At 41.8% G+C, this 25,943-nt stretch overlaps 1 protein-coding gene across 15 annotated transcripts in view; it reads left to right on the top strand.

The window, feature by feature from the left end:
* Dab1 (DAB adaptor protein 1) overlaps positions 1 to 25,943 on the top strand; it is a 1,105,478-nt gene that overhangs the window by 723,754 nt on the left and 355,781 nt on the right. The window contains exon 4 of one of the 15 annotated variants that reach the window (XM_087214667.1): positions 10,539 to 10,625. The exons of 12 other annotated variants lie outside the window; for them this stretch is intronic. The gene's annotated coding sequence lies outside the window, so the exon portion shown is untranslated. Of the gene's footprint in view, positions 1 to 1,339; positions 10,626 to 24,177; positions 24,481 to 25,943 lie in introns of those variants that run through there. 2 more of the 15 variants (XM_087214670.1, XM_087214673.1) reach the window with 2 other exon arrangements.

The raw sequence follows: 25,943 nt of genomic DNA on the forward strand, positions 1-25,943 counted from the left end.
TATGCTCAGGATTTTGATCTTCTTCCTCCTTCAAGTGGACAAAACGGCCCATGCTTGGCCACTGGCTTCCAGGCACTCCGGCTGCATGGACTGGGTCTGTAGAATGGAGCTGGGGGTGCCGTGGGCAATGATGATGAAGATGCCAGTGAGGATGATGGGAGATAATGCTACTTCTCTATCCATTACAAGGGAAAAAAAAACAAACTTGGTATATTCTGCATAGCCTGTCAATATACCAGGGATATTTGGTCAGTGCACCAGGGATAAATTGGGCCTGCTTTGGCAAAGGACAAAGCACCTGCAAGATAGTTAAATGGCACAAATTGGTCCTCATTTGTTTGTATGTCCTCAATCACCTTGTTTGACCCTCTCTCATCACACAGTTATGATACATGGTAAAAGCTTCAGTAGACCAGGTCCACGGTAATCCCAGTGTTTTCTTCGCAGTGTCCTGGGCAGCGCTGATGTTGCTATCTGTCTAAGTCCACAGCTGCCTTAATTAAGCCCATGTGTACAGCTGAGGAGGGCAACCCTTGGGAGGGAGCCAGATGAGCAGGGTAAGGGTCTGTAAGATAGTGCTCCCTGGCTTTCATTTAGCGTTGCCACTCCCAGCCCCTGAAATATGCACATTTCAATCCAGAGTGAGAACGAGAGCAACTTAGTAGTTACTGTGGAATTGAGTGAATGTCATAAATATTTATTTATCTTTTTCATAGCTGGCATAAAAATGTTAGGAAATAAAAAAGTTGTTCAGTATAAAAACAACAGAAAATTCATTGGCTATACATCTCCTGAATGCGTGTGTCTCTTTGGGTTTTCATTAGCGTCTAGCAATATACTTTGAGAAATTAGATTTGAACAGAAGCTGCAGCAGAATATGAAAGCTCCTACTGCTCATAATTAACCCGTTTTAAGCAAGGATCCATGGTACACAGCAGCCTCTTTTTAACCGTGTAGTGGCTGTAGGCAAGTGGAATGTCTTTGCCTTTCAGAATTTTTAAAATAAAACCCTGTCACGTTTGTTCAATTTGGAAAACACTAGAAAGTATAAAAGAGGGGTAGACCCACATAGATTTCTACCCAAAGGCAATCACTGTTTCATATTTTGAACAGTAGGGATAAAAAGGCTCAAGTTTGAGGTGAGACCAGGATGAGTTTCTGTCCTGATCCTCCACTTACTTAATCTGAATCTTAGTTTTCTCATCTGTGAAATGGAAATAAAGATATTATATATTTATGTGCTATTTTGATTATTACAGCAGATAGTGCATTTTAGAATTTAGCACATTGCTTGGCACCTAGAAAATATTCAAAAAATAAACTATCATGATTAATTTTTCTATTTTTGCTATAAATGTTTTACTTTTTGGAGTTCATGCTTTCTTGTTCAAAAAACCTTATTATATTCTCATCTCTGCTTTGTAATTAACCCCTCTTTAAATGTCCGATAAATGAGTATAGAATATGTAGTAAGTGTATCATCATTTAACCTCTCCTTTTATACTTTTTTATGAAAAATAATGCTCTGATGAATGTCTTAACAGTGACTAACATCTTCACCCAGTGATCTTGTTATGGCTTGCTTTTCTGGTTAGTGTAGTGATTACATTTTTCACGTGGTGTAGGCAGTTATGACCAGCATTTGTCATTGGAACTGCTGGCAGTGAAGAGGCGATCTGTATCCATGATGTCCAGTATAGCAGCCACCAGCCACAGGTGGCTGTTCAACATTTAAAACAGCTAGTGTGACTGAGAAACTGAAACTTTAAAAAAATTATTTGCATATAATTTAGTTTAAATAACCCCATTGGCTAATGGCTTCTATCTTGAACAGCCTGGCCTTCTATTGTTCAAAGAGTACAGTGCACTAGGCTGAGGTTTTGGGTTTATATAGACACATTATCAGATGTTTAGTTTTTCTCTTTTGCTGTTTTCTTTTAAGTCTAGGTAGAGTCTGAAGATCCTGCATTTTACCTTTTATTACATTCTTTTAATTTTTGACAGAAGGTGAGTAGAAGGTGCCTCACATACCTCTTCCCATGTGAAATTAGAAATCTGAATTTGGAATGTTAACTTATATGAAAACCTTTCAGGCTGTTCATGAAAAACTATCTATCTGTGTCTGATTTCAGTCTCAAAGGGAATTTCTGGCTCCTGTGACCACGTCTAGGTGTAGTTTAGCTGCTGCGATGGCTGCAGTCAAGGCCCCAGCAGTTCAGTTTTCACGTATCAGCTTTACTTTCTCTGTGCTGTTCTGTAGGCAGCCTGACCCCAAGGCCACAATCCAGGCTTCTAGTGCCCTAGCTAAACAACCACAGCAAGAGAGAGGGTTTTGCTGTAGGCCCGCGAAACAGCATAGGGTTGGATCTCAGTGGACTTGTTCTCACTCCTGAACCAGTTTGTGTGGCTGGGATTAAGTGGGTAGAATTTGTACTCACTGGCCAGGGGTGCACCTCAGTGCAACTTCTGCAGCCAGAGGGTCAGACAGCACCACCAAGCTGCATGGACTGCAGTTGGGATAAGAGGATAATCCTGCCCAGGAGAATCAGTGTGGACCTGGTACCCTGGCAGCCTGGCAGGCACAGGACACTTCATTGATGTGTAGTCCCCTCTGCTTCAGGCAGGACAACACAGTTTTAATAATCTCACCTGTATCTTCAAAGCAATCTTGGTTCCTTCCTCCAGTTCTCTTCTTAGGAAAGCTAGTTTGTTGGGTGGGCGGTGGAGATGAAGGAAAGCAGTAGAAGTTTCTGTCCTGTATATTGCTGTCAATTCACATAGGCTTCTGTCATTTAGTGGGACTGTCACTTATTCAGATGCGTCTTGCAGTCATCAGAGATGTGGTGTTTACATTCTGTCTGGTCTTTGTCTGTGTTTGTGGCAGTATACTCCCAAGCTAATTCCTCCTCTCTAGGGAGTAAGTAACTGTGCCCCCGAGAGTTAACAATGTAAGTAAATCGATGAATCTATTGTGATTATTTTTCTTCATGAATAAAGCAGAAGATAGATTGCCTAAGCCCCTCCTTAAAAGAACTGTATCTGAATGAAAGCTGATAGGATTTCCATGTCAGACTCTGTATAATCTAGGAATCAGACAGAGAGTGGCACTTCACTTCCCTGCTGGTGTAGGACAGCAGCTTGGGACTTACGGGTGTAATTAAACTACCCCTTCTAGTAATTAAAGAAAGGGACCCACTGCCCTTAAACGTGACTGTATCATATCAGATCATCATGAAAGCGTGAAGCTATTTATTTAATCAGCAAAGCCCATGCAGAAAATATTTTATTAATATTCCAATTTTTGATTCAGCCCTTTGCATAATAAATACGGTGACTAAAGCAGTTTTTTTGTTTTTTTTTTACTGTTCATGCTCAGCCTCTAAGAGAGGTTGAAATTTTGTGGCACCATTTGTGCCAGTTTTCCTTTAAAGTCTTCAGCATAAAGCATCAGCAAATTAATGTTTCTCAAACACAAGATGAGATTGATCTCCCAAGTATCAGTTCATTTCTTCCCCAAGCATCTACTATATAGTGAGGTTAGGGGTTGTTGTTTTTATCTTGCTCTGTTTTTTTATTTCATTTTCCTTGTGGCCAGAGTGCCGATCTATTATCACCTTTTAACTAATCAGTCACTGTTGTATAATGTCAGTATTACAATGTCAAGAACACCGCTCTGTTTTCAGTGTTATTTGATTTTTAGTGGGATCACGGGCGGGTTCTCCATATTTGAAAAGGATCTTGGTAATGGACCTCAGTCTAAGCAAGTCTCTGCCATCACTTCTTTGGAGTCATCCAGGCTGGATTGAGTTACCTCTGTGCAAGTAAAAGAAATAAAGCACTGATGGGCCGTGTAGCAGAGAGAACTAGGCCAGGAGAGAATATACAGATTCCATTCTCAGGCTGGTCCAAAGATTTTTGTCCTTAAGCTTCTTAGTTGCTGTCTCAGTACCTACATACTCTCAGCTGAAGAAGAAGGATATAAATGCATGATCTCCAAGATTCCTACCCACTGTGATGCTCTGTGGCTTTATGCGCACGCTGATGTTTTGCTCATCCCCCTGCAGTAAGGTCCCATGACCAGCATGTAGCTCGGGTCACATGCGTACAGCCAGCTTCTCAGAAGCCATCTTAGTTTCCCCGACCAAGGCTCTTTTCTCTTCTGCTATCAGAGTGGGCATTTTTCTGTGTCTCATCTTTCCCATCAGGCTATGAACTTCTTGTGTGTAGGGGTCTTTTCATATGTGTTTTTCCATTTATCAAAAGTATGTTGAATTAAACACTCGGTAAATATTTGGTAACCATATGAAAAGCTACTTTACATTTTCAAGGCCTTAACAGAGTAAGACAAAGCTAAAACCAGATACAAATATACCTAAAATGGGACTTCTCTATAGTTGTGGTGACATTGCTTAGGTACTTCCACCATATTCAGTAGTTTTTCTGGGGGATTTCATTTTAATGTATATGACATGCCAAATTTTTGCAGTTGAGTGGAGAGATAAATCATTTCATGCCTCTAATGGAATCCTTTTATACATTTCTGATTATTTAGCACCTCATGGCTGGACTGTGCTGTATTACATCCCATCATGTCAGATGTGGCCTTTTTGGTGGTAAGGTTATTCCAGTGCTTTTTAAAAAGCAAAGAGTGCCTCCACCATCGTCACTGGTATTTTGATGTTGAGAGATTGTTTTTGTGTGGCCTCTGGGAGAGCCAGTGTGCAAGGCAAGACAATGTGCATATATCTCCCCACATCAATGAGACTGGAGCTGTCCTCTAGAAAATTAAGTTTGAGCTGCATCAGTGTCAGTGCCTGAGACTAAATAAATCCCATTTCGTGATTGCACTGTGTGAATGATGTAATGTGTCTAGGTGGGCACAGTGGCTATGATTGCTTCTCTTCCCTCAGCATTACGAAATGGACATGCAGAAGGTTTGTGTGAGAAGTATCTCCAATAAACAGTGCAGGCCACATCAGATAAGTTAGGACCTGCACTTGGGAGGCCACCATGGAGCAATGTGAGATGTTGACATTAACCGGAGACAAAGTGAAAATCACTCTTTTGGCTTGTTAAAATAAAAAGACTGATGTTGGCATGAGCTACCTGAATCATCTCTTTATTGGTATGCCACGCCAGTCTGGCATAGTCTAGGAGCCGAGAGGACCTCTGACATGGCTGTGTGCTGGGGGTTCATGGGCAGATCAGGGGACCTTTCATAGCCTTTGTTCATTCAGCCACTGGAATAAGTGCCTACTATGTGTCAAGCAATGAATGTGGGGAGTATTTAGATAGGAACAGCTTCACGGATGGAGCCCATTGCTTTTACCATTCTCTCACCTCAGGTCTTAAAAATTGACCTGAAAAATAAATGCTCCAGTACCAATGATGCACTGTTCCTCTTTGCATGCTCTTGCAGATCCTCGGCAGTGGTCTTTCACATCTCCAGCATTCATATCTGGGGTGAGTGCTCACGCAGATAAGCCCTGGAGCTGTCAGACACCAGTGCTACAACAGGTGGGAAAGACACTAAATGATAATTTCAAAGGCCCTCTGATTGCCTAACCCTTTGGAAACGGCTCACAGTTTCAGTTTGGGTGCAGGCACAGGCAACCATCCAATCAGTGAGTACCACACTCTAGATGGTGGGATGGGCTGTTATGATCTAGCACTGCTCACTTACAGCAACTGTCGCATACCATCCAGCTCTGGCTGCCAGTTCTTAGACATACTGGGTCTTCATTACGAGGCAGGAATCTTAGAAGTCATTGAGTCCATTAGGTCTGCTATGGCTTGGACTGATGCATGTTATTTTTCTACAATAAATACCAACCACCTTCCTTGGAAAGCAACAATAAATTGAGTCCAGTGCATGCAGCTCACTAGCAATATGATATTGGGCAAGCCACTTTGCTTTTCTCAGCCTTGATTTTCTTATCTGTAAAATGAGAACTTTTTACCTTCAACATGCAGGGATATATAGATAGGATTCTGATACCTAGTACTGTTTGCTGAACTAGGGAGCTGAAGAGAGGTGTTTGGATCCTATATACACTGTTCAGAATACTAACTTCTCCCTGTTGGCCTACCTTCTGAAGCATATCCACATTAGTAAAGTAAATATGCCTGTCAGTGTTCTAATTTATTTTAAGAAATGATACAAGCCTAGAATCATGGATTTGAATTAATATTAAAATTATGTTTAATTAGGGCAATCCCAGTGTGAGATTAGAAAACTGTGCCATCCATCCATGTATCTATGCTTCCATCCATCCACCCATCATCTGTCCATCTGTCCATCCATCATGTTATCACTGTGCACCCAGTGTATGCTCGGTGCTGTGCACAGTGCTTAGAAGAAAAAGAAGAGTAAGATATAGTCTCTGGCCACAGATTTCTCCTTACCCCCTCAAAAGACAGACGTGTACACTAAAAAGCCATCACTCACATTGTGCTCTGTGTGGCGGAAGTGATGTCAGCATCCAGCAAAAAAGAAGACAAGAGATTCCTCGAGTCTGGCTCCTGGAAGCATCTTTAATCATTTCGAGCTCCAACTAGGGACTGAATTGGAGGGGAAACTGTGAAAAGCCCATTTATAAACAAAAGCCTGGCCAGGAGTCAGACTGCATTTGCTCTGAGGGAGGACTTCAGTCTCAGAAGAGCATACATACATTCAGGCCCCATCCCAGCCTTCAAATCAATGTTCAAAGGAGGGAAAGGCCACACAGAAAATGCAGCGTAATTGGGCACCCTGGGAGGAATGGGACAAAACCCAGGGAGCTTTGTGAAGCCTCAGCATGGTCCCCGAGCCCAGAGCCAGCATCACCAGACTTTTAGACAGTAGAAGCACACATGACACTGTGAAGTCCTTTAGAGGCTGCATAGCATGGGCTGGGGGAGCTGGACCTTGCGTTGTTAACGTGGCAGGGGTTTTGGTTGTGGGGTTTTTTTCTTTTTCTTTCTTTCTTTTCTGAAACTGAGGATTGAACCCAGGGACTTTGCACTGAGCAACAATCACAGCCCTTTTTAAAATCTTAGTTTTTTTTTTTTTATTTTGAGGCAGGGCCTTGCTAAATCACTAAGTTGCCCACAGTGGGCTCAAACTTGTGGTCTCACTGTCTCAGCCTCCCAGAATTTTGGGATTATAGTTGTGTGCCACCACACCCAGCTTTGTGTTGTGTTTTTAGATGATAAGGAAGAGAAAGGGGAAGAAAGAGAATAGAAAGAAAAAGTGGAAACAAAGCTTTTGTAAATAAGGAAGGGAAGAAAGGTTGAAGGGAATGGAGTAGGGAAGGAAAGAAGAACCAAGATATATTATGTAGAGGTACAAATTCCCTACGATGAATGTGATCTTTACATATATAAAAAGTGGACAAACACTTAATTTAAAAAGGAAGGAAGCAAATAACATTTATTATCAATTCCAAAATCAAATGATAGAAGTGGAATGAACCATTTCTAGATAAGGAGAGGTTTGTGAGATGATACAGGAGATACTGAACGCTTCTCAACAAAGTTTCCAACACAGATAACATAGCTGTGTCCTGGCGTCATTTTACAGTCCATTTCCCAGCACGTCTCCGTTGTCTCCCTGCTCACCTCCCTGCCTGCCAAATTCCCCTCGTTCATCAGTGCCCCATCCCTGGCCCTGGATGCTGGCCATCAGCCTGAGTGGCTCTCCTCGTATTCCATGGCACCCATGGGCCCCGTGTTGTCGAGACTCCTGTGCACGTTGGCCACCTCCCTGAGACTGGAAGCATCCTAAGCGCATTGGCCTTGCCTCTTTCACTGGAGCCCTCTCCTTGCCTGTGAAAAAGAGTGCTCCATGACGAGCAAATGCAGAAATGGAAAGCAGTCAGCATCTCGTGTCTTTGCTAACTTAATTCGGTCATATGGAAGTCATTTTGGGTGTTGGGCGGAAAAGGGACAAAGTATCCTATCTCACTGGCAGATAACACGGAGGCAAGAGAGCCAAAGTAGCAAGCTGAAGACACAGAAGGGCTGTTGGGGCAAACAAGATGGGATTTAAAGGGCTTCGCCCCGAGTTGCAGACCATTGATATCAACAGTCAGCTAGGCTGCATGACTGCACGCTGGCTGTCCTGGCTTCTGATGGGCAGATGGGTGAGGTGGTGATGGGAGGTTGGTGATTTGGGGTAATGCGTGTTACCAGCATGCTGGGTGAGATGCCAGTCAATCTTGGGGTTGGTTAACGGGAGGCTTTAGGACACAAAATAGCTGACTGTGGATACTTTCTAAGAGATTATGTAAAATAGGTTGCATTTCTCAGGTAACACTTGAACAGTCTAAAAACTATTATTTCCCAAGCCACATAGTTCAAGGAAACTCAGACCCAGAAATGCTTTCTTTGGCCAAATAAGTTTGGGAAACTCTAGGTTTCAAATATGTTTGGAAATCAATGCACAAACTAAAGGTTCCACAGAATTCTGCCAGAAGGAAATATATTTAACACTTTTTAACTCAGTGTTTTGAGCTTTTATGGACATGGAACCCCTCTCTTAAAATAGAATTCACAGAAACTGTTTTAGATCATACTGCTTAAAAAACATGGTCAAGCCAGTATTTTCCAGAGGCATCTGCGGAGAAGGCTCATTGCAAAGGATTTCTTTCTGTGTGAGCGCCTAATTCTCTTATAACAAAAGGAACGAAGTGAGTCCAGCTTAGTAACTCTTACAGTTCCTTAAGGAAAAGATAAATCTGAAGCTAGTTCAGGACCTGAAAGGAACCTATTTTGTCAAGGTTTAAGGTTCAGTGAGCAGCGATTGAGATCTCTTGTATTTCAGACAACCACAAAGGCTGTTTTGTGCTTCGAGAGGAGAGGCTAATGTACTCCTGTGTTGCCATTGGAAGGCAAATGCTTCTCCAAGCTCTCTGCCTTCAGCAGTTTGTCTTTTCAGCGCAATGCCTGATGGGTCTGATAGAAGAAGGGGAATGTAATTCAATCTATGTTAGGAAAAGATTGCTTTGAATAAACTACCTGTGTTAGCTCTACTAGTGTGGTAAGATCTAATGTAATGGTTTTGACCTTGTTCTTTCTTTGTACCACAACTGATAAAAGTTGACAGATAAGACCCATTCACATAAACAGTTACGTTGCAATGCTACACTGAGAACTACTAGTCTAAAGTAATGACCAAAACCAGAAAAGGTTAATGAGGAAAGTTTTGAATCAAGATTCTGGAGTCTAGATACACATGTATGTGTCTCAGTATGTCACGTATGTATCTTGCTGTCAGTTAGGCATCTATCTCAGGGGTCAGCAAACTTTCGGGAAAGGACCAGATAGTAAATATTTTTGGTCAGTAGGATCACATGGTCTCTGTTGCACCTCAGCTCTGCTTAGACAACCCAAAAGCAGCAGTTGATAATATGCACATATGTTCCCATAAAACTTGGTTTCTAAAAATAGGCACAGAGCCCGATTTGTCCCTTTGGCCATAGTGTGCTGAACTCTGGTCTATTTCTTTGATTGTAAGTATAATCACTGGTTATGAGCAGTTCCTGAATTGTCTCCATCAAATTCCTATGCTTGAACCAAATATTCTTTTAACAAATCACCAGCAGTAATGACTGCAATGGAGAGATCATTGTTGCAAATAATGCAGAATCAAATATTATTCTATGTGCTCATTTAATAGTTACCACAACCCTATCACGTAAGTGCTCTGATTATCCCCCTTTGCAATAGAGAATGAGGTCAAGGGCAGCTCACTCTAGGTCCACAGTAAGAGAATAGTTTGAGCCTTTCCATCACGTGTGTGCAGCAGAAATGTGTAAAAGTTGTCTTGCTTGTCAACTGAAAAAATAAATTTAAGACCAAAATGAAAAAACAAAGCACAATAAAAAAGGCTGCAGAGTGAAAGGGTGGTTGATCCTGAGTGCAGAGCCCAGGCAGTGTCTACGCTCTCCCAGAGCACACTTAATAGCCCAGTGGGCTCTTGGATGGTGCTTTGTGATTTCGGAGACCTTCCACTTTCTCCGTCTGCATCTCTCTCCCCAGTCCCACATGCCGTTCTGCCTGAGCACCATCCATGCGCTGGCCATTTCCGGAGCATGTCGGTGGCTTTCACTAATCAGGGTTTGGAAACGCTGTTTTGTACAATGGGGTTGCATTTTTCCTATCTTCTTCACCTGGACAACTTTAACTCGTCTTTCAAGACCTCTTCTGTTTTCTCCAAGTCCTCTGGAAGACTTCATTGCTCTCTTGTTTTTATTCCAACTGCATTTGCTCAAATTTAATTTATTGGTTTAAATTTCTTCCCCAAGAGGCCTGAGCTCTTAGGTAGCAAGGAGCCTTGTCTCATTCAGCACCCAGCACAGTGCTTGACATCTGTCCAGCAACTGGCTATCAAGTAGTTTTGAAGAAAGGGATAAGTGAGAGAAGGTATTCATAGTGTAGGAAGAAGTAGTAGTGCTCATCACATACTTTGTTAAATGACTGCGAAAGTTTGGGCTGACTTCTGTTGTACGAAATATCCTTACAGTGTACTTGAAAGAGTCTTTTCCGATTTATTAAAGATCATTAAGAAATCAGTGGAGCCTGATCCAGATCGAACTTTTCAGGGAGAGGCAAATGAGTGAAAAGAATTGTGATCAGAATTCTTGGTAAGAACACTATATTTGATTTTTTAAAATGTAATTTTCCATCATCACTTTGCATCTTGTGTGTGTATTTGTTTGTACACGTGTATTCTTTTGTTTTAAATGGGATAGAATGAACGTATTTATTATTCCTCCAGAGACATAAAATTTATTTTTTGTTTCATTGCATCAGGTACATCTCTGGGGTCATGAACTCTCTTAGCCATCTTCGTTTTCCAGAATACGTCTTTGCACATAGTAGATGCTTAGTAAATGTTGATTGTTAAGTATATTAAATGAACCATACAACATATTGGCTTCATGCTCTTCAAGGTTCAAATTTAACGGAGTATTGTATGTGGAAGCATTAATCAGTCATCTATTCAGTGTGCTTCCCATGTACCAAGAAGGGAGCTAGGTCATGAGGAATAGGGAGATTAGCAAGCTAGCATGATTGCTTTTCTTGTGTATCTTATGCATAATGGGCCATATGGGGCTTGTCCAACCTGCAGTCCAGGAGAGCTAATAATGCAGCCCCACAACATTGTAAACTTCTGACATTATTATGTGATTTTTAATGATATTTTTCATGACTTGATTGTGCAGTGCTCGAGTGTAGATTGTGTAGGCAACAGTAGAGCATTGTGGAGGGAGGGATCAGAGCAATGTGAATTCTACTTACTGTGCACAGCCAAGTGGATAGAGCCCCTGTGCATGAAATGTTAATGTGCTTGTGCAGCCTGGTGAGTAAAATGCAGCCATGAGCAGTGGTAGTATTTCACCTCTCTACAAGTATGTGTACCCCTGCGAAGACAGGTATTTATTGCTATTGAGCAGACATTCATTGTTCTTATTTAATTATTAAACATCAGCTTGTCATCTTGTTTCAGGGTTATAATAAAACATATTAAAATAAAGTTTTGATATTTATGCACATTAATTAGATTATGTGTTTTGTAAGTAGCCCAAGACAATTCCTTTTCACCAAAAGGTTGGGCATTCTTGTGAGGCAGGCGCCAGAACCACTGAGCTAAATCCCCAGCCCCAGGTTGGGCATTCTTGGACATAGATTAAAGAGCTGTGAGCTACCCTACTCACTAGTGCTACAGCCTTGTGGCAAAACGTAGCATGAAATTAAGGTGCTCCTGTTGCAGCCCCTTCTTTATTCATCCCCCTGAGTGTACTAGTACCTCTCTGGCCCTTAGGCTAAATTGCTTGGGTGTCACAGTGCCAACCACAGCTCAAGGTTATTAAATATAGCACTTGTGAATGAATCGACATTATTGAAACCACCATGGAACTCTGGTGACCTATGTTATAATGGAGTGAGCGCTGGTTGTGGGCAGGAGGCTGGGTTCAAATCCCAGCCATATCTATACCTGGCTCTATAGTATGGATCCGTTCAGCTTCTCCTTTTCAGCTGGAGGAAAGCTCATCCACCAGGAATGAGGCCAAAGGACTTAAATCACTTGCAGGAAACACCATGTGAACTAGGAGGTTCTCAGGACACCAGGGAAATGCTTGTGTGAGCCATAGGGATTGTTAGAGTGGGGAGGTGCCCACAGCTGGATGAGGACAGCTAGTAATTCGGGTGTTCTGAAAGCAGAGTTCCTCCTCTCTATCATCTGAGACCATGGTAAGCATAATTGATATTTGAGAACAGGAAGTCGGGAGAAGAAGAAACACAGCAAAAAATGAAAATCTAGGAAGATCGTGATAGGTTGAAAATGAAATCAAAAGAGGCTAATGCTGGCTTTTCTGTCTCTTTCTCCTTGATTTCTCCTTGTCTTGCCCTTGGGAGAAGCTGAAGTCCTATCTCCACATCCTCTTCAAGGGAAGATTTGAAAGGAGGAGGAACTTTATATAGCATAAGAGTTATTGTCCAGAAAAATGTTACCTTCCAGGGCTCTGATTCTTTGTGCCACTGGGATAAATCCAGCACATATGCTTGCAGAATTTGAGTTCCTGTGAATTAAGGAGCTCCAAGGAATCTTCCTATCACAAGAATAATAGTGGTATGCTGAAGAGAACTGCTAGAATCGAAATGATACCTTTTGCAAAATATTTTTATAGACATTATCTAATTTATACTTTAGAGCACTCCTCTGGGAGTAGATATTAATATCTCCATTACAGGCAGAAATTGAGGTCCAAGTTAAATGATTTGCCTAAGGCCACATAGCTAATGAGTAACATAGATAGAATTTGAGTCCCACCAGATTTTCTGAATCAAACTCTTTTCACCATCATGGGCTTCTGGGAGATAGTTGCAGTCTACATCAGAGGACCACGCAGGACAAAAACCTTTGTTGTCCACATTATGACCATGAACCTGGGAGATATTGAGGCCTTGTTGAAGAAGGTTTGGAAAGTGCTCATGGTTCCAATTCAGACAGCAGACCATGGATGCACTATTGGTGTAGAAATGAACTCCATTGGTTTGGGGGGTCAGATTATGTGGGGTTGCACTCTGGCCTGCTTCTAAAAGCTGTATGGGCTTGAGCAGATTACTGACCATGTTTGGGTTGAGTTAGTGTTTACTGAGAGATAAATAAGATATGCAAGAACTCAAGAGTTTTCTGGAGTATGGTATATTAGCTATCATTTCTGTTGTTATTATCATGCATTATATATTAAGGCATCTCAGTATCCAAATGGCCTGCATCAAAGGAAATACGGGGTTAGTCATCTGCTAAATGGCTTTCATTGGGGGAACAGTGTAGCTATAATTGAAATGGGGGTGGTTATAGGTCCTGAAATTGTCCCAGTATCAGTTGCTCCCTCCCTCCCTCCATCACCATCCTTCATTACTTTTGTTGTTTAGAGGGTGGAAGAGTGACAGGATTATTAGGAGCTCACCCAGTGACTAGGGAAGGGGATTCCTGAACATTATCTTCTAGGCATGGCAAGATGACCTACCACGGTGTGTTCCCCTTAGTTGTACCCATTATGGGTGCCAAGTGCTTCCTTAACACTGTTCCCTGGTGGGCTTGGATGGTGCTGAGCAGAGGACTGGAGCTGCAGTAGGAGGCAGGCAAGATCACAGAGGGCCTGCTGTACCATGTTGGAGAATTTTGACTTTATGTTCAAAGTAATGGGGAGCCAGCGGAGCCTTGTAAGCAAGAGAATTAATTGATCACATTTGTTGTTTGGAATCAGTTTAGAGGAAAGGGTGTGAAGGGCAGATGGAAATTGACAGGGAATAAGTCAGGGATGTGGGTTTAGGAGAGAAATAATTAGGATGACAGCCAAGATAGTGACAACAGGAATGATGAAGAGTATGTGTGCGGTTGGGGCTGTGTGTAAAGTGAGGCTCCAACTCTGCCTCCTATTTAAAATTGGAAAGGGAGATTGAGGCATTAATTGTGTCTCTTGTGGAGGAAAAGAGAATATCCTTAATTTCTGTTTTGGGGGGATTTTTTTCCTGAAAGGATAACATATTAAAGAAAGGAGGCAGGCCTAGCGAGAACAGCTTCCAGGGTTTTGAGTGAAAGAAGCAATAGAGAGCTAGGACCACATTCTGGAGTGATGCTGGGGCTTCTAAGAGGGCCAGAGAAGGAGGAGCTCAGAGAGGAGCAACATTCAGTGGAGATGAGAAATGTAGGATCCTGGAGACGGAGCATGATGAAGTATTGAAGGGTAAGCAAGAAGTCTAGGAAGAGACAGAGCAAGGAAAGGATCTGTGAGAGTAGGAAGTGGAGCCCACTTCAGAGAGGCCTGCCTCTGTCTACAGTGCACAGAGGAGGAGAGGAAGCGGGGGAGCTTCTCAGGCAGAGACGGAGGAAGCAGGAGGTGGCCAGCCATTGGTGGTGCAGCCCTAGGTGCAGAAGGTGGAGGAACACAGGAGAGACAGGAGGGCACAGGCCTGGTGATAAAGCTGCCAAGCAGTCCAGAAAGCTCCAGAGATAGGAGTGGGTGCAGTGGGGCCTGAGGACTTGGGTGAGACCCTGTCAACTTGGACAGAATGGCCTACGTAAAAGCAGAGGCACAAATAGCGCAAGGCCTGTGGGGCCCGCAGAGGAGATTCCAGCTGTGATTTTAGCACAAGAAACAAAGCTGTCTAGGATGATGGAAATGTTCTGCATGGAAAGGGAGTACAGGGCTGGTCAGTGGAAGAAGAATCATATAAGGATGGGACTTCTGTTTACCAGACATTGGGTGGATGCATGCCTGGAAATCATTGTCAAAAGATGTCTGATCAGTACACAGGTTTAGGAGTTCCTATACCCTGCAGATGGGGCTGGGTAAGGGAGAATGTAGGCAAGGATTGGAGACCTTAACCCCATGAGGAGGAAGGTAGTGATTGGAAGGGAGTCCTGCAGTTTATTAGTGGGAGGAGATGAAATGAACCTTTGGAGCTTTTATTCAGAATCAGCTCTAAGAAGATTCCAGAGAAAAGATGGGTGACAGTCAGGCAAGGAGACCTAAGTTCAAGATTTTCTGGTTTATTGGTTTCCATTGCTGGGGTCTGAACTCAGCCTTCTGTGGAATGACCTAGGACATGGTATTTTAACCTCTGGTCTTCCATTTGTTATGGGCTCCTATGTTACTATGACGATTAGAAGAGAATCGGGTTGTGTCTATATTCACACACAAAATGAGTGATTTGTATGAATATATTTTATTACTAAAGGCAAGAAGTCTGAACTTTAAGAAACCAAGATGGACCAGTGAGAATTTTCCTTGGTCATTTTGGAGAAGACACAATCGAGACATCACTGCTAATGTTAATGCTGATGCTCACCCCTCTGCCCCTTCCCCTCTTCCTCTTCCTCCGCTTCCTCCTCGCTGCCATCATGGAAGGTTCACCCTTTTCCCAGCCTTGTGCTGCCTGAAGCATAAAGACTCGTGTCATCTTTGTCCTCAGTCATTTACAGTAAGTGTACAGTACTTTCCCCATTTTCCACAATGAGAAAACTGAGACTTGGGGAGGGTTAGTGACTTCCCCGAGATTTCTCACCCAGGAAGTGAAGGAGCTGGATTCAAACCCTTTTGTGATAAATCCGAAGCCTTATTTTGAACCTCAAAGTAGAGAAAGAATAGAGATCTAAGAAGTATCTTTAGAGATAAGGTTCTGGTAGTCACGTGGACTGTACTCCCGAGCTTTCTGTGAATTCGCTCCATGTCATCCTCACCACCGGGCCAGGCTGATGGGAAGTTTTATATGGATGTGGCCTCATAGGACATAGAGCTGATGTGATCAGAAGACAGCCTGCAAGCATGTCCCTGCAGGAAGGTAAAGCTGATCCCAGCAGCTCGGTGCTGCTGGGATTTTGGGTTTAAAAAGACGAACAGGCATAGAACTAATAGACGTGTTTTGCTTCCCCTCCATACTTGGCAGATCCGGTGTGAAGAACATGTTCTGCCGTGGGGGGAAAGGAGGAAATATATGTAGAGAGAGACATATATGTGCATTAAAACAGCAGATGATGAGGAATGAAGCTGAGGTATGTGAGCAGGGGAATGGGGTGTTCTAGGACCAAGAACTCAGTTTAGTGGAATGAACTTAGGGCCAAAGCCTTTGGATCTTTGGAGTCTTTGTTCATCTACAAAGTGAACCCACTGACCCATTTGATCTTTAAGGCCCTCACTAGTTCCAGCAGGCTCTGTTACAGAACACAGGAGCTGGGATAGATTCTCTTCAGTGTCTGGTTGCCTTGTCTCCATTCTCAGTTCCTGTAGGCTCCCTTAAAGGCCATAAGCAGACTCCTCTTCCAAGGGGCCTAAGTTGGAATGGGAGAAGAAGATGGAAGAGAAAACAAATTGCCCTTCTTTCATCCTGTTATATAATCATGTCTGACATGATCCTGGTGGTTCCTTGAAGCGGGGAGGCTCTGCCTTGTTATTGTTGTTTTTGGTGATTTTGGGGGGGAGTGCTGGTTTTGTTTTGTCTTTTGTAGTGCTGGGGATTGAACTTATGGCCTCATGAAAACTAGGCACGTGTTCTCCTACTGAGCTACATCCCTAGCCCTTACCTTATGTATGTTTAAATCTCTGGGTTCGGGGAAGGGGAAAGGAAAGAAAGGAAAGGAAAAATTATGAGAAAAGGAAAAAATGGAAACAAAGTCTTTGTAAATAGGGAAGGGAGGGCAGGGGAATGGGGAAAAATAAGAACCAAGATACATCATGTACAGGTACAAGCTCCCAATGATAAATGTAAATGTATTGTATACCTAAAATGTACCAATAAAAGAATTTAAGGAAAAAAAAAATCTCTGGGTTCTAGGACAGTACCTGTGAGCTGTCTGATGATGGAACGAATGAATAAATGGCTGAATACCATCATACCACTTACAAAGTCCCGTTTATGGGCTGAGCACTTACTTGCTTGGTCCTTCAACAACCTAGTCAGGTGGCGGCCTTTCTGTGTCCCATGTCATACGCAGAAACAGACACTGGGCGTCCCTGTTACTCAGCCAGGACCTCCCGCAGCTAAAGTGACATGGTTCAGATCAAAACTTTGTTGTTACTCTATAATTCACTCGGTTCTTAACTCACTGAGTTGTGTCTCTTTCAAGAGGTGGCTGAGGACACATTTAAATACCTCCTGGGTAGAGTAATCAATGAACCAGCCCTTTCTTTGTAGGCAAAAAGAAATTAGTGATGAAGTGAAGCTCTATTAGGTAGTCTGCATGGCACCTTGCCATTTTGGAGATATCTTTAATGGGAAACTCTACCATATGGCTAGAGTTAAATTGCATTTTGTTCTAACCCAGTAAATTTCTAGCCCCTTCTCTTTAGAGTTCACTGCCTTGAAGCCTCGGATTCACCGTCCCTGAACTGTTTACTCTTTCTGAGAGTATGTCATGCTGTCTCTTGCCTCTGGACTCTGTACATCTTGAAATGTAATTACAGGGTTCCTTCTCTGATTCCTCAGAAATTAGGGGCTCTGTGGTATTTTTCTACACATCACAAGGCCTGGCCAAGGGATAGCATATAGTAGTTGCTAAATAAATGTGTGCTGGATAAATGTGTTTCAGCTGATTCAAGACATGATTCTGTCCTGTGTATGACACACACAGACTCTGTAAGGAGCTAGTATCTGCCACACAACACACTTCTGCCCAGTGAGTCTGAAGCATGAAAAGGAGAAAACACAAGTTCAAGGACGAATTTTATGGGAAGCATCTAGGCTCAAAGTTTTCCTATTCCTCATTTTTCAAAATGTAGTGACATTTTATTTGTATTGATCTGCAGTGTTTAAAGAATAACTGAGTCATCCGATGGAGTATATGGCCTGCCAGTGAAACCCTGAAAACCTGTGTCCCGTGTCTTCTGTGGGTATTGGCAGACATCCCATTCTGTGTACTGTTCACCACTAAATGTGTGGGGGGGTTGGTGTTCCTGTAGAACCCATCACTTCCCCTCAAAGAGCATTCTGTAGCCTTGAGAAATGCTCACAGCTCCAGCATGCTCCACACATCCTACGTGTCACCCTTACTGATCTGACATTATCATTAAATCTCTTAAAATTATAGTACTATATAAATATAAATATATATAATATCATTTTCTCATCAGAACCATTTCAAATGTATAGTTCAGTAGTGTTAAGTATATTCACGTCATTGTGCAACCAATTTTCAGAATGTTTTCATCTTGCAAAATTGGAACTATATGCCTTTTTAAAAATAACTCCATTTTCCCCTCCGCCAGCCCTTGGCAAATACCTTCTGTTTCTGTGAACTTGATTATTTTATATATTCATGTAAGTGGAATTATGATCGGCTGATCTTAGTATAATGTCCTCAAGGTCTGTGTTATAGCATGTGTTAGAGTTTTCTTCATTTTTAAGGCTGAATGACATTCCATTGTATCTGTTCATCACATTTCGTTTATCTATTTCTCAATCAGTGGGTATCTGGGTTGAGTCCATCTCTCATATTGTGAATAGTGACACTATGAACAAGGCTGAACAAATATCTCTTCCAGATCTTGCTTTCAGTTCTTTTGGATATATTCCCAGAAGTAGAATTGCTAGATAATTTGGTAATTTTATTTTTAACTTTTTGAGAAAGTATCATGTTGTTTTCCATAGTGGTTTCACCATTTACATTTTTATCAACAGAGTACAGGATTCCAGCTTTTCCGTATCCTCATCGAAACTTAGTTTCTTTTCCCATTTTTAAACTGCATTATTTGTTATTTTGGTTGTTGGATTTAAATTTTTAAAAAAAATATTCTGGCTGCCAACCCCTTCTCAGAGATATAATATGTACTTTTTTCCCTCCTCTTCCTTATACTTTGCTGATTGGGTGTTTGGATGAATATTTTAAAATTTTGAGGTGTTCTGATTTATCTATTTTTACATTTGTCCCCTCTGCTCTTGGTGTCATATCCCAGAAATCACTGCCAAATCCAACATCATACAGCTTTTCCTCTGTATTTTCTTCTAAGAGTTTTATAGTTGTAGGATTCACATTTAGGTCTTTGATATTTAGGTCTTTGGTACATTTTGAGGTAAGGGTCCAGGTGCAAGCTTTTGCATGTGGATATCCACTTTTCTCAACCATTTGTTAAACAGACTGTCTTTTCCCCATTGAATGGTCCTAGCATGCATGTTGAAAATCGTTACCTCATATACATGTGGATTTATTCCTGAGCCCTCTCTTCTCTTCCTATAGTGTGTATGTCTGTCTTTATACCAGAACCACATTGTTTTGATTATCCTTACTGATCTTGATTTTCCAAATAGCATGAGATTCCAGGCCCAAGGACTGATGAACCCATGAAGCTTTGAGGTTCAGAGAAAGGAAAGGACATCTCCAGGCCTCTCCGCCAGTGATTTGCAGAGCTCGCTCTCTCCATGCTTCTCTGTGCTTCAAAGACTGATTAATTCTGGCCTGAGATACCCCAGCCTTAGAATCAGAGGGACAGGTTTTACCAGGCTCTGTTGATGGAAAAATCAACACTGTGGGAAGGAAAAAAAGAACTTGATATGCTAGGTCCTCTCCTTACATTATAAAAATATTAATAGCCTTGTTGTTTCTCCATAGCCACAACCATTTCATAATCTCAGTTCCGTGCATTCCACCCTGTCCCATATACAATGCCACCCTGGATAGTGCTACAGCCCCCACCGTGGCACTTTACCTTCCACGATTCCCTTTACCTTCCTCTATGTTCCCCAAAAGACTCCCTGTGTACTTTATTTATTGCTCATTGTTCACTGTCCTCCCTGGCTTACATGAGTGTTACCTCCCTGAGGCAGGAGTCTTCCTTTGGTTCAGGGATGTAAGGAGTGTGTGCTTGTGAGAGACTGAAGAATGGTCCCTCAAAGATGTCTATGCCTTACTCAGAACACGTGCAGTTGTTACCATCTGGGCAAAAGAGACTTTGCATGTATGATTAAAGACTCGGAGTTGAGGAATTATTTAGAATTATCTGTGTGAGCCCAATCTAACCCCCAAGTCTTTAAAGCTTTCCTGACGCATGGACCTCCTTCTAGGGACCACCATGCTGGGGACCAAGCCTCCCATGCATGAGTCATTAAGGAGGCCCTCTTAAAACTACTGTATATTCAAACCATAGTAGACATTAAATTTTTTAGGATATCAATAGAAAACTAATACAGTACTAATGTTTATTGAAAGAATGAACGAGCCCCAATTCCACCTTGCGGGGTAAAAATTCATCCTCATTTAGGAAACAGACTCAGCTCCTTGAAACAACTTGGCCAGTGACTCATAGGGTGTGATTAGCAGTGTTCCCTTCCTTACCATTGTGTGTCATGGTATTGGTTTCTTCTTAAATGACCCAGCCACACACAGCAGTTCTCTTTGTTGCTTCACCCTCAGATGAAGTAGATGTGTCACCCTACTGAGACAGGGAGGGGGAAAAGGAAAGTAATATTATACCTTGTACAATTTAGAGACATAATTAAGAATCTCAAACCCAGAGCTCCTACTCTCTGTTGCATGCAAATAATCAACCAAACAACCATCAAAACCAAAAGGCCATGAGCTTCTTTGTAGTGATGAATAGGAAGCAGTGGTCCCATCTTTCTTAAACATTTGGCCTTCCAGACCAGGGCTGGAAACTTACCTGTTCAGGTTACCCCAGAACCAGGGGCTTTCGTTAGGTCTGGGAAAACAGTGAGCTAGCTCCAAGCTCGATTTGACACCATCAGCTCTGGGATGAATCTTTTTTGGGGGGGATAAATCTTGAAAGCCATGCCCAGTTAGCAATAAGGGATTGTGTGGGCAGAGCACCTTTAGAGTCATCTTCTTAGGAATGGGTTGTGAAGACACCACAGATGTATTTCAGGGGAGTTTGGAGCCAGTGTACATAGTAGGCTGGTCAGGCAGATGGTGTGTGCAGGAGAAAATGGTGGTGGGGGGGATTGGTTTGCCCATGACAATTTCTGGTGGAAAGTTTCACAAGAATATAGGGATGAATCCTGGACTTGAGCAAAGTAGAGACCATCCATGTGAAAAGAAAGAAAGTCAACTACCTTCATGAGTGATGCATGCAACTGTGCAATATGTGGCGGTATTTAATCTAGAGACATGGCTCATCATTCATATGTTGAGACCAATACCTTCTATATAAAGATACTCAAGAGCCTTATGCTTTCTGCTCCAGACTGCACAATGATTACACTACCTCCATGACTTGATGTAAAAAGCTGGGATTGATTACTCAAGGCTTGTTTCCTGCATTGCTGTTTTCCTCTCATTTGATAGAAACCAGGATTCATCTGTTCTATTATCTTTTAAATATATTTTAAGTAAAAATATACTAAATCAAAGAGAACTTTCTTGAGTTATAAAACCAGCCATGTGAAGATGCTTTGAATGCTGTTCGGCCTGTACATAACTGAGAACCAGCTTCCCATGGTAATTTTGCAGGTGACCAGCCTGTTGTGCAGCAGCTTGCCTTTGGGAATGACAAAGGCATTTAAGGTATTTCTCTACAGTAAGCAGATCACTTGAGAGAATTTCTTTCCCCTCACCCCCTCTCTCCTATGGAGATTTTAGGAGATTCAAGTCTTAAGGGTATTTTAGTAGAGGGGTGATGTAAACTTGGAAGAGGTGTAAGGGACCCACAGTCAGCAACTCTTACATGTGATCAGTGAGTTGGGGGAGGTAGGTATGGGCTTTTGAGGAGGATTTAGATGCATCCTCTCTGTTGGGAAGACCCTTTGTCATGTTGAACAAACTCCTCTTCCTCCTGCATGTTAAAAATCAAAGCTTGCCTCCTCTGCAGAGCCTCAGGTGTTTTCTTTTAGACAGACCCAGGTCTTACTCATACTGAGGCATGTTCCTTATTGTGCGTCTCCCTGTAACATCCAATCCTGTAAGAGCCAAAAGGCTGTAGCCATTTTACCTCTGCATTCTAAGTATTCACACGCAATAACAATGATGAACACATTATTGTTATGACATTGACACTCCATACCCATGAGTGCCACATTCACAGTCAACCAACTGCAGATCAAAAATATTTTTAAAAATTGCATTTATACTGAACATGTACAAGTTTTTTCTTCTTCCCTAAACAATATAGTACTTACATGGTATTTACATTGTATTAGGTATTGGAAATAATCCAGAGGTGATTTAAAGTGTATGGGCAGTTTGTGTAGGCTATGTGCAAATATTATACCATTTTACATGAGGGCCTTGAGCATCCACTGCAGCCGTATATGCAAGGGCTCCTGGAACCTGTGAATCCTCCAGTGATATCAAGGTATGATGTGTCATCATCGTCATCGTTATCTTCATCACTGTTGTCATCCCCATCATCATAGTCATCATCATCATCATCATCTTCATCCTTGTGCCCTTTAAAGGAAAAGTACAGTAAGTAAAACACAGGTGTTACAAATAATAGCAGGCACAATGGGTGGTAATCGATGGATGAGTATTTGGGAAACTGCAAAAAAATGTAATATAAACAAGGAAATTAGTTGTGGGAGCTGCTGTTCACTAGACTCTTCTTCAGCTAGTCCCTTTTTAACATAGTACCACTGTGTTACAGCCACCTCGGGGAAAGATAAAACCTGGTAGTTTTGGCTCAGACAGTTTTATTTTTCAGCTTATTCTTATTTATTTCTGAAAGTAGTTCTTTTCTTATCTATACAAAGGAGATAATAGTATAGCCCACTTTAAAGGATCATTTGAGACTAAACGAAATACTGAACAGTGGCCGGCATCTAGAACATGCTCAATAAATCTTGGTTAAATGTGATGTTGAGACTGCAGATTGCTTGGTACGTATTCATTTATTGACAAACAATAAAAAAAGAGCTAGTATTAATTGTGGGTTTATTATGTACTAAGTCCTTTTCTAAGAGCCTCAGATAGATTCACATTTGCATTAATATCACTACTTCTATTTGGAAAATGGAGAAACAGGCATCAAAATGGTGAGTAATTTACCTAAAGTTACAGTGTTAGGAAGAAGTAGAGTATGAATGCAAGTCCTTGGGCTTCTACATGAAGGCTTACTTTCTTAACTACATTTCTGCAAAATGCTGAGCAAAGTAAATCATATTCTGTATGTGGTTTGGAGATCAGCTCTCCTCCAATGAGTGATGTTGAGCCTGCCCTCATTTGCATAACCTGGGAGGACATGGTACACACTGGTGAACAAGCACCAGCATTGTTTGCATTACCCTGTGACACTCACTTCTTTGAATGATGAGGCCCAGCTTGCCTGGTTCCATCCAAAGACAGTGGTTACCCAGTGATCTAGCGAAGCGAAGCCTGAGAGAAATAGACCCAATCTACTAATATTCTAACACATATTCGCAGCAAACCTATGAGCTTGTGAGCCATAGTATTACTTTCCTCTGGGTAGGTTATTATTTCTTTGTGGCTTCATTAAGATATTTGTTGATGCTGTGGAGTTGTAGATAGTCTTGGCTTCACAGTTCCAAATGGAGTGGGATGATATTGAGTTCATACAGCTTTGTTATGTCACGATTGAGCAAATCATAGTGATCCTCTAGTTCAGAATTTTCTTTTGTGTTTTAAGCTCTGGGAAGTTACACATAACTCCACTGTATGAAGTAGAAGACCTAGGGATAGTTTTCTGCTTGCCAGTCCTTCCTCCCTATGACTACCTACCGCATCTTTAAGGGACCTCATGTCACCTCGAGACAACTGGAAGGAATCCCTGAAGGCCACCCACAACACAGTTTGAGAGGCTTTGGGTTTGCTTTGTCCTCCAAGGTTTGTAGCTCAGCTGATGACAGAGGCAGCCTCTTGAGGCTGGTTTGTTCCATTGTAATTTGAGTTAGAGGAGAAACTACTCAAAGGTGAGAAATGCCTAATGTAGCAATATTTCAGTAAGCAGTGACTCCTCACTCTTCTCGTTTTGGGTTCATAAAGAAGCCTGCTAAACATATGTTCTTAACCCACCTCCAAGTCGCTGAGGCATTCTGTGCTGCATTGCCAAATTATGCACATGCCATGAGTTCCTTCCTCTCCCTAATGCATTGCTAAAAATAAGAAAATTCACACAAAAGCATCTGTTGTGGCTTGCCTTTGGTTTGGGCACAGATCATCCAAGTGTGCAAACAAAATTGGTCACTGTATTCTCCTAAGACACAGTTTTACACATATGTACTCTATTTACTGAAGAATTGTGCCTTATGTTTTGCAAGGCTCAATGATTTTAGAAAGATCCTTCATACTCAGTATCTCCTGTGCTGATTGGGGAAGAATAGCAGCACAGGCAGAGTGGGTGACTTTATTTATACTCATTACATAGACAAGAAAGAAATTTAAATTTAAAGTTCAAGTTCCACAGAATTTAAGACAATTTTGAAATGCCTCTTATTTCTTTGTTGATCACCTCCCTTTACTTTTAGAGAGAAGCACAATATAGAAGCTCCTCAACTTCCTATGGGATTATGCCCCACCAAACTACTGTAAGTAACCACTCTAGGGGCATCCACAGCATACTTTGAGAACCCATCATAAGTAGGAAATGTCATAAATAAAAAAGAGTTTAATACCACTAAACCAGTAAACATCAAAGTTTAACCTAGCATGCTATAAAAATGCTCACCACACTTAACATCAGTTTACAATTGGGCAAAATCACCTGACAGCCTATTTTATAATACAGTGTTGATTATCTCCTGTAATTTATTGGATGCTCTATTGAATGGGGAGGACAGAAGGGTTATAGGGGAATACTTTTGCACCATCATAAAGTAAAACGATTAGAAGGTGAACCATTGTAAATCAGGGATGGGCTGTATTTGCAGTTTTTATTGTTATTGATCAGTTGACTTAGGGACTTTGGGTGGTCACATAACAGCATTCCACTTGTTAATTAGCTGAAGACAGTGGCACAGCAGGCACAAGTATGGAGAGTCAGTATTATCTGTAGAGATTTAGAGGTTGGTGCTGAACTTCTCCCATTTGTCCCTCCAGACCCTGTGGAAGTGCCCCAGGGGGTAGCAAGCTGTATACTTCCTTAGCAGCCCTGCCCTCTGGGTTTGAGTTCACTTGGCCTTTTGCAGGAGACCCATGGAAGGGCATGAGGAAAGGTGGGAAGTTTGCTCCCTATCTCTTACATGACCAGAGGTGGCAGTCCTGGAGAAAGTCCCTCTCCACCCAGTCTCTGTGGATTCCAGTAAACACTCCTCCTCCTGTCTATTCTGACCCTGGGGTGGTAACAGATCCCCTGTAAACTAAGCTTGCATTACTGCCCTGCCCCCTGCAGCTTCCCCATGACTCAACCCCACCTTTACAAACAGTGCCTTTATTTAACTCTTCTTTTTAAATTCCTTCTTGTTTTTTTATGGTACATGTTTGTACTACATAATGATTGTATTTGTCATGGAGAGTTGGTACATACATATAACATTTCTTAATTCTCTCCTCTTTTCCCTCTGCCTCCCTGCATTTCCTAGACCTCTTCTTTCTCATACCTGTTTATCTATATTTTTAAATACATGTCTGTAGTATGCGGTGATCACATTCTGCACAGGGATTTGGTACATGTACATGACACTTCACAATCCGCGCGCCCATTTTTATCTTAATTCCTTACCCTTCCCTCTGTCTCTTGGTCCCTCCCATATACCAAATATCTATCTCACTATTTTCTACTGTCTAGCTTTTTTTTTTCCGCTTTATTTATATTTTGGGTTTCTCACATAAGAGAAATCGTATGATATTTAAGCTTTGTGTCTGATTTACTTCATTTAACATTATGGTCTCAAGGTAAGTCCATTTTCTTACAAATGACTCAAGTTTATCTTTCCGTATGGCAGTACTCCATTATGTATAAATACCACATTTTCTTTCTCCCTTTATCTGTTGATGGGCATGTAGACTACTTCCAAGATTTTGCTATTATGAATTGTGCTGCTATAAACAC

Source organism: Heterocephalus glaber, unplaced genomic scaffold (genome assembly GCF_053883595.1).
Source record: "Heterocephalus glaber isolate CG9 unplaced genomic scaffold, H.glaber_assembly_v1.0 deba00001447, whole genome shotgun sequence".
Taxonomy (NCBI): Eukaryota; Metazoa; Chordata; class Mammalia; order Rodentia; family Bathyergidae; genus Heterocephalus; species Heterocephalus glaber.